Raw genomic sequence first — 9,037 nt, 5'->3', positions numbered from 1 at the left:
TCTCTTCCGCGGTTTCCTCTCCTTCGGGCGCGCTGCGCATATAACCGGTGTGCCGTTCTCCGGCGAAGCAACATCCACGCTTGGCTCAAACACCTGGAGTCCACGCCGCTTTACAAGTACGCCAACGTCGTCATCGACTGGGACCGGCTTACGCAGTCCCCTCAACGTTATGCGCGCTATAAAACGCCGTCCCTTCGCCGCTCCGCCTATGCGTCGCATCTACACAGGGGTTCCCGCGAGGGGAGGTGGGAGTTTTTTTATTTAGAATTTTTCTTGTGTTACTCATGAATAAACCACATATATGTAACAACGCAAACGATTTTTTTTTGTCACATTATGGTCAACCTAAAAAACTACGATAATTTTTTCTCAGAATAGATTCATCCGAAGAATTAAAATCAGCAATAAAAAAAATCAACCCCGGGGGGTCGCATTTGGCGAAAAAATTGAACCCTCAAAGGGTTAGGCACGCGCGTGGGCGGCGACTGATTTTAGCGAAATTATGGGCGTACGTCTTTCAGCCTTTCCCCAAGCGCCACGTCCTTGTCGGGGACGTTTTCAAGGTCGCACTGCAGGAGTGGTAGAATGCCTGGGAATAATCACGTGACGACGCCACGTACCACGTTAAATACCGGGTTTTGGCGGCCCTGAAAATGACATCCGTATCACACCACTACGCGGAGTGCCGCATAAAGCGACAGGTATCCTGGGGAGTGAATTGCGCATAGCTGCAGAAAAGACCGCGAACTATTCGCGGGGCTGGGGGGGGGGGGGGGGGGGGGGCGTGAAAGGAATACTCCTTCGTTCGTCCTCCCCGTTTCAGCCGGCGCATTGCTATCGCGATACCTCGTCGCCAGTGTGCGGCACTTGCTTTATCTTGTCCCCACAAATGCTCTCAGTTAATAGACGGTTTTAGCTTTACGTGCGCACAGATTTCACGTGCGCAAACGTAAAACGTATACGTAGTGCACCCGCATGTAATTTGAAACCCTTATTGTAACATGTAGGCGACGCCCCCCGCACACAGGGCATAGAGTTTCGTACTAATATACAATAGAGGGAAATCTGGCGCCACTGTCTAGTGGAGCCGCGCTTCAGCGATCGTTCCGTCATGTACCGGCCAGGCACGTTCCACTTGTCCTTGGCTTGGCTCATGAACAGGCTGAAAAGTTGGCTCTGGCTGCAAAAAATCGACAATATTACTCTAAAAGATTATTGAAGTTTGTTTAGTTATTACGAAATTGAACTTCCAGGAACATTTCCTTGTCAGTAATTATTTAGAAACTTTATGCACGATGCAGAAGAAAAAAGTGTTACCTTTCTGGCTTCGAGACAAAAATTTACACCATCTTCCCGTGAGGGGAACCATGGGGTAGATGCGACGCATAGGGGGTGGCTATTGCGTTTCCGTTATGTTAGCGATGTCAGCGTGTGGATTGCTGTTGTTGTGTATCCTGTGTATCCTATTTACGCAGCATGTTCACCCCCGATGCGTCGCATCTACCCCATGGTTCCCCTCGCGGGAAGATGGTGTAAATTTTTAACCGAGCGCAAGCTGCGCGCTAACGCACAGCTGACACGGCGACGGGAGCGAGCGCAGCCCAGCGCAAGCTGCGCGCTGACCGCACTGACGCACAAATGGCGCTGCGCTGAGAGCGGCGGAGCGCGCAGCTGCGGCGGCGAGGAGAATGGGGGAGGGATGTGGACTACGCCGCGACAACGGTGCGGGACAAGGCGAGTTAGAGATGCGTTGCATCTAAAATAAGCCATATGGCTAGCTAAGCCAAGTATGGGAGGAACGTCGCTAGCTGCAATGGCGACACCCACGGCGGCTTGCGATTGCAGCGCCGGATTTCCCTTTAATATATATTAGTATGAAACTCTGACATAGGGCGCCTGGATGCACGCTCTCCCCGCCCACAGCCGCACGGTATGGCTGGCGCCATCTACTCGCAGGCACAGACATGGCTGTATATATAGCCACTCGGTATCTCGCGAGCTCGTTGCTATGACGACGACAAACGCTGATTCGTGAGACTTAGAGCTTAAAAATAGCCTTCCCATCACAAAAACATCGGTTTTTCGATTGAAAAGTCTGGTGAGGGTGAGAATGGGCTACATATTTGAAAGCGAAATCCGCAGCTTAGAGCACGATTTCGCGCCTAGGGATTAGCGACGACGCTGATATCGCTGCGAAGCGGGACGGCAGGGCACCGCCATGTTGGTGAACTCCACGTACGAAACCAACGTAAAAACCCGCAAGGTACAAGTCCGTGAGACTTACGGCGATGCTTGCGACCCCTTGCGTCCTGTGCATGCGGACACATCCTCCGTGAAAGCTCTACGTACGTGAAGCTTCCGCGCAAGTAAAGCTAAAACTGTCTAATGACACTTTAATGGACGATGGGGAGACGTTTACGCGCGGCAGAATAAGAGGATACGAAGATATAAGAAGGCTCGAAGCACGAAGTCAAGGGGAATAAACTTCGTTCCCGCGTTGTAGGCAGAAACCACAGCCAGTCTGTGCAAGGCGAACGAGTAACTGGGCATATAGAAGGAATCGTATGAAGCCACCAAGAAATGGCTGGACAGGCAAGAGAACGAGAGTAATAACAATGCCAGGGAAACCATGTAGGTGAAAAGGTACGGCAGATGGGGGACGCGTGTAGCAAGTGATTGAGTCGAGAGATCAGCGAACACGGATGTACCGTTTGGTCGAGTCGATTCGAGAGGGAGGCGTGGGCAGCATCAAATGAATCCACACCTCAAATGCGCTTCAACCTCACCGTATCAGCAGCGATTGATGTGAAGTTGCAAGCTTCAATCTGCTCTCGTAGTCAGCATGAAGAGATTGTAGGTTGTTGAGCTTGTTTATTTTTTGAGGGGATGGGGCGTTAAAGGGACCCTGCAACACTTGTTTTAGGGGAGTCTCTTCAGATCATACTCAACAAGCGCATCCAGTACTGAGAAACGCGGGCACAAAAGTAGCTGAACGAAAAAGTAACGCTGGACGCCGACCTGGCAACATCAAAAGAACGGTGCCCGGCTACTGGCCTACCTCTTTTCAGTTGCAGCAATGAAACCATCCGACAACCACTTCAAAGAAAATCGCAACAAATGCAGAACACAAACTGCAAGCCGTATCTACTATACTATGACGAGCAAATCACGGAGTGCTTCTGTTCGTTGGCAAAAATTACAGCTTTGCTAGCGCTTTCAATTGAAAGCACGGAAGAAAGACTGAATGCCTTTATCGGCAGTATTTCTGGGTCCCTTTAAACTTGAACGAGGAGTAGGAACTTTTCACTCGTCCTTTGCATGGCTCATGCATGGACCGGCTGAAAAGATGTATGTGACTGCAAAAAACCAGACTTTTGTTGTAAAAGATTAGTAAACTATTTTTATCAGTATAAAGTGAAGCTTCAAATTAGTTCTTTGTAGGAGGCTTTTAAGAAGCTTTCCAGAAAACGAACAAAACAATACCCGCGCCTTCCCGCGAGGGGAACACGAGTACATGCAGAGCATTGGGGCCTCAGTACTGATTGAAGGCAGTGTTGCTTCCATCGCTTCTTCCGTGATGCTGGAGTAGCAGACACGAGTAAACGTGGGCACGAGCGTCAACCAAGGAAGGAAGGAGCAACGCAGTGACTGAAACACGAGCGACCTCTAGCCGCTATATTTGCAGCGCGCGCAGTAGAGGGAGAGCAGTACGGGGGGGAGAGCGCGCATGCGCAAGCAGCGCGCACCCTTCCACGCCCCACCGCGTTGCTATCACGCACCTGTTACGCCGAGACCGCGACGGAGCGAACGGGCTGACTACGACGCATGCGCGCGCCAGCTGCTGTTGAGAGAGAGGAGGGAAGGAGAGGCGCACCTGCTGCGGACGCGAAACTGTTGACACCGTCCGACGCAGGAACAGGCGAGGCTAAGAAATGGTCTGCATTTAAAAAAGTTACCCTTCTGATTTTGGCTTCAAGAGGGCAAAGACGCCATGTGAAAGCCAAGCCAAATAGTAGAAGACCGCCGCCAACTTCAATGGCGGCGCCCACAACGGCACGCTGCTGCAGCGATAAAGTTCTTTTTAGTGCATAGTAAGAAACTTTCTGCTCTCAGGAAACGCCGAAATATGTTATTTTTTGTCGACTGCTGTCTTTTAAGCCCGGACAAGAATTCATATTAGTTTCAACTGGTTGCCCCCGGAGACACCCCTGAGATAACACTGGTAATCCCGGATCCCAGTATTACAGAAATAACCTTTGAAAGTTAATTAGAAAATATCTGTTCAAGTTATAACTGTTTGCTTATTATACCGCCTATTGTGTCGGAGGAGCTCATTTTACACGAGCACCTTTCACACCTCTGAAAATTTAGCAGCCATCTGTGCGTGTGGCCAAATCGGAACTTTTCCCATTTTAGGCCAACAAGAAGGTGGTTCGTTTCTCTCCAGTGACGATTTTTTTATCAGTCGGTTGACTGACAACCATCAATTCCGCATTTACAGCCCCAGGCATCGCTCTCATAAAAGTAGTGGGTTACCGTTTGATCTCGCTGGCTGTTAAAGGGGAAACAAGCTGTAAAAGCAAGTTTCGTCTACACCGGTAGATTACAAGGCCGTCCATAGCGGCATTCCCCTCACAGCCTCCGAGGTTACTTTTTAGCGCTTAGGATGCCTAAAGGTCAGAATACATGGAGCGAATATGCAACGAAAACACGAACAACGCCCGTCGTCGCGCGCCCAACGCTCGGCGGCGGAAAAAATTAGCACTGACTTATCTCGGCTATGCCAGGATGTACGTCGCGTGAGCTAAGGTTCGGCTGGTTATTATTAGCTTTCCTGGTTTTCTAGGATTAGCTTGATTATCATACTTGCTGCTGCTTTAATGACACACACACGGTGTATGCGCATTATGTGACACGTGTATTTACCAAGCGGCTCCGGCGCAGCCTCACGAATCGCCCCAGAGCTAAGCTGGTTACACAGGCGCATGCTAGTGTTGCTTCGACGTACGAGCCATCGGTTCCCCACCCGGCCACCCCTCGCATGATAATCAAGTGGACCGGGCCGCCACGTGTGGAACGGAGGTCGGTGAAGACGCTGGACGCGTGGGGTGTGTGGGAGACGCCGGCATGGAGGAAAGTTTCTTTCCTCTATGGACGCCGGGCAGCGAGCAACGTTCTGTGCGCAGTGTGACGTCACTGCGCCTGGCGCATGCGCAGCACGGCTCCCCAGAAGCCAAGCGAAACTGCTCAACCTCGGCCAGTGTAGCTTACGCTACAAAACACACCGGAATTGTGGGTAGAAATTTATTATAGCGCGGGTATGGTAATCACGGCGCATGCTCTATGAAGGCCCAAGGGCCTTTTTAATTTTGTATGATTTTTTTCGGGTCCCGGGGGTGTGGCGCGCTGTTTTACGATTCCGCGGATTTAAGTGGGCTCCGCAACGTAGCGCTACGCTCGCTAGCGATTCCTGTCTACATCCCTCTGGGACCGGAGACGATCTGCTGGATCCTAGCCATTTACAGCTTTGCTGTAAAACGTCGTCCGCCACAGATCTAGCAGGGTCGGAAAAGTTGTTCGGGAGCGCAGCGGCGGCGAGCTGCAAACAGAAGCAACAAATCAGGACTTCCGATTTCCTCTCTATGGCGTCTGGCGTGTACAGTCCGCTGCCGACGGCCGCTTTCAAAGAGTTTGATAGACGTACTCTTGTTCCGCGCCTACTCGAGGTAAAGAAACGGATTGTACATCTGAGAGCGGTTGAGTAAAAAGGTGTTGCACGAAGAGAACTCCGAACTTTTATGATAGCTCAAGCCGCAAGCGAAACACGGTCCCGACCCAATGTATTGCCGAGATAGGCATGTGCGATATAGCTTTTACTAGGTTAAATAAAGGCAATCCGGCGACATAACGTGTATTAACAGCATCATGGGGCCGGTCTGGAAGATCGGCCTGTGAAGAACAGCCGATATCATTGCGAGGGCCTAGAAGCAATCAGCCGTTTGTATTCAGAGCCGGGCTTGAGTAGCCCTATTTTGCAGCATGGCGCGATGGAGTGGAGGCCATTAAAGAAAAAAAAGTCAACATGGAGAGGAGGCAGGACGCCAGTACCATGTTCTTGTAGTCGCTGGTTCAAACCTCCCCGGGGAGGTTCGATTTTTTTTTTTTCTCAACTGCCTTTAATGCTTTTGCGAAGTGAACACACATATTTCAGCAGGAGAAACGCCAGCGGCGGCTTCGCTCCCTGTGCTTCAGCCCGACGAATAAACGGCGTCCTGCCGCGGCGGATTTTCCGCCGCGCGAACTGCGTCAGGAAAGTTCGCTCCATGTATTCTGGCCTTAAAGGGGCCATGAAGACAAAATACGAGTTGGGTTTATTCAAAAGACGGCTTAGTCTCGATAACAATGATACGAATATCATCACAATCTTCAAACAAATAACGGAGATATGAAAGAAAACGTGTGAAGCAGTCGCGACCCCCTAGCCAATTTCCCGCAACTTTTCTATGACGTCACGGAACCTTGTTTGTGCAATTGGCGTCCTCCTAACTGACCTGTAGCGACGACACATGACTGGACGTCTGTAATGGGGCCTCTAGTTCCATTTGACCGCGTCGCTTGAATGCTAACATGCATTTAACGCACTGAAAACTATGTTTTTTTGTTGGCCCGTATGACGTCATTCTTGGTCATATCACGTCACTGTGGCGCAAAATTTGAAAGTTTTTAAATACTTGTTGTTTTTTTTTTCGTTAAACAAACATCTTTTGTGGCTGTAGTGGATCTGAGTGAGATACTGAATCCTAGTTCTTTCAAATTAAACGAAGTTGTATTTTCTCCTCATGGCTCCTTTAAAGCGTGAGAAAAGGTATTGCCGCTCTAGACGCTTTCCCGCACTGCGACTTGTAAAGTCAGAAGTCGTTAAATGCGGAAACAGGATTGGCGGACGCTGCCTGAGCGTTTTTCTGGAACAATTTACATTTACTGAATCAGTCACGCGCAGCTGTTGGAATAGCGGCTATGGTTGCTCGCACGCTCAACCAAGGTCGAGCGAAGCTAATCGTTTAAACCAGGTAGCATTCTTGTGTGCATTTCACATTGTGAACAGTCTCAGAAATTTGTAAGCTTTTCTTCAGGAGTCCTCATATCAACTACAGACGGTGACTTGCCCTCACTACTCGTGTCTTCGTTCCCCAAAGAGCGTACTTAAACTTCGCTTTTACATCGCAACCGCGGAATCTGTTGAAGAAATGTGTGAACGTCATTTCCTCTTCACAGAGAAAGCCGTTAAGTACCAGTACGTCATAGACAAAACCCACCTACGGATCCAGCGCAGTGTATTGCAACCTGGGCCCGACCAAACGAACCAGTCCGATCTAAATGTAAGTGCAGCTACTTCAGCTGGCCTCCTCTTAACGACATAAGGATGAGAAAATTTTGACGAGTTTAACTAGATAACGGAAACAACAAGTGAATGCCCAAAAGTGACAGTATGGAAGGTTCGGCAATCATGGCAATAGTTTGTTCCCTCGACAACGTTTCCCTCATGAGCGCATGTGCAGGAAGTAGCAACTTTGTCTGTAAGGTTAGCTAACCTACGACAGAAAGAACCCACAGTGAAAGGGTGCTGTATTGCTGCCTCGTACTTGCACATTTATTGCACAATGAAAAAAATCCGGGTAGATGTTGGCCAAGTATTGCATTAGCTGACCTTCGTGAGTGTAGTACCCATCTCAAACGCTTTTATGTTTGATAAAATGTCTTCCCACGGTTCGATACGGCGTAAATCATTATTTTACTCAAGAAATTTTCGCGGCGCAAGCAAGAAAGTTTCGGTTTTTTCTAAAAAGCAAAACGTAGCTAATATATTTGCCTTAGCTAATTGTACTCCTGGCTAACAGGTTTTTTTTTATGTTGAGAGCAAATCGAGGTCGTGCCTTGAAGTCGTAGCTCGCTCGGTGGACCCAAGTAGAGCAACAGGGCCTCCCGTGGTAACGCTGTCGTTCGCTGCGTGCCACAGAGGCTCGGAAACCACGCGGTTTATATAGTCATGCGTTAGAAGCGCGGGAACCACTGGCGCTTGTACTGCATCTCCCCGTCGTTTAGCGCACAGACAAAGGTGCATTTGAGGCAAAATATACGTAATTAACCGGCAGCGGCCGCGTTCCTTTAGTTAAGAACGCCGGTTGGGTTGGTTTTTACCATAGTAAGCGAAAAAAAGTGCAATGCAACGCCGGCATGTGCGGGAGGAAAAGAACAAAGGGAACAGAACTCCCGCTGGTGCAGTTTCAGGCAGGGGGCGCGTGAGCTCTGTGACGGCGGGAAATTTGAACTGCGTTGGGTGGTAGCAGTGAGCGGATAACGGCGCTATAGCGCTATAGCCCATTACGGCGAATAACAGATCTGGTATTACGACAGCTTTCATATTGAGTGTAACAGCTTCAATGTTTTTTACATTGCTGCTGTCTCGCGGCAGCGTGCACCCGGTTGACTGCAACTCATACTCGAAGCTACGGTCACCGCCTAACCCCCCGTATAGTTTATTAACATAATATCCCCGTTTCTTGGATATTTTACGTCCATAAAAATCCCATAAAACAAGCGCGGCAAAGAGATCTGCGCGTTGTCAATACTTCCATAACAATCCGACGCTTTCCAACGCCATCTCCGTTCCAATAACCCCATTGCGAAGCCCTTTAGATGTCTACTTCAGTAACATTTTCACCTCTTGAATACGCCGCTACCGCACAGTGTGCCTAAGAAGAATGTAAGATACAAAATATGACAGCTGAGAGACGGCCTTCCACGCCGCAATCGGTCTGCGATAGTCGGGTATTTTTATGCCGAAATTGCCAAAAGTGCGGCCAATACGGCCAGGCTGTAGGGATCTTGCAGCCGGTGAGCGAGCGGCCCGCCCGCCGGCGCGCATCTCGAGGGAAGACCCGCGCGCGGAACCTTTTGGCTCACGCGCGGCACCCTCGGGAGAAGCTTGCGCAGCGGAGCTCGAATCTTTCACCAGTTGCGTGGCTTGCCGGATTCG

This window comes from Haemaphysalis longicornis, unplaced genomic scaffold (genome assembly GCF_048455015.1).
Source record: "Haemaphysalis longicornis isolate Haplotype H1 unplaced genomic scaffold, Haemaphysalis longicornis Haplotype H1 scaffold_7, whole genome shotgun sequence".
In the NCBI taxonomy this organism is placed as follows: Eukaryota; Metazoa; Arthropoda; class Arachnida; order Ixodida; family Ixodidae; genus Haemaphysalis; species Haemaphysalis longicornis.
This window is presented reverse-complemented; position numbering follows the sequence as displayed.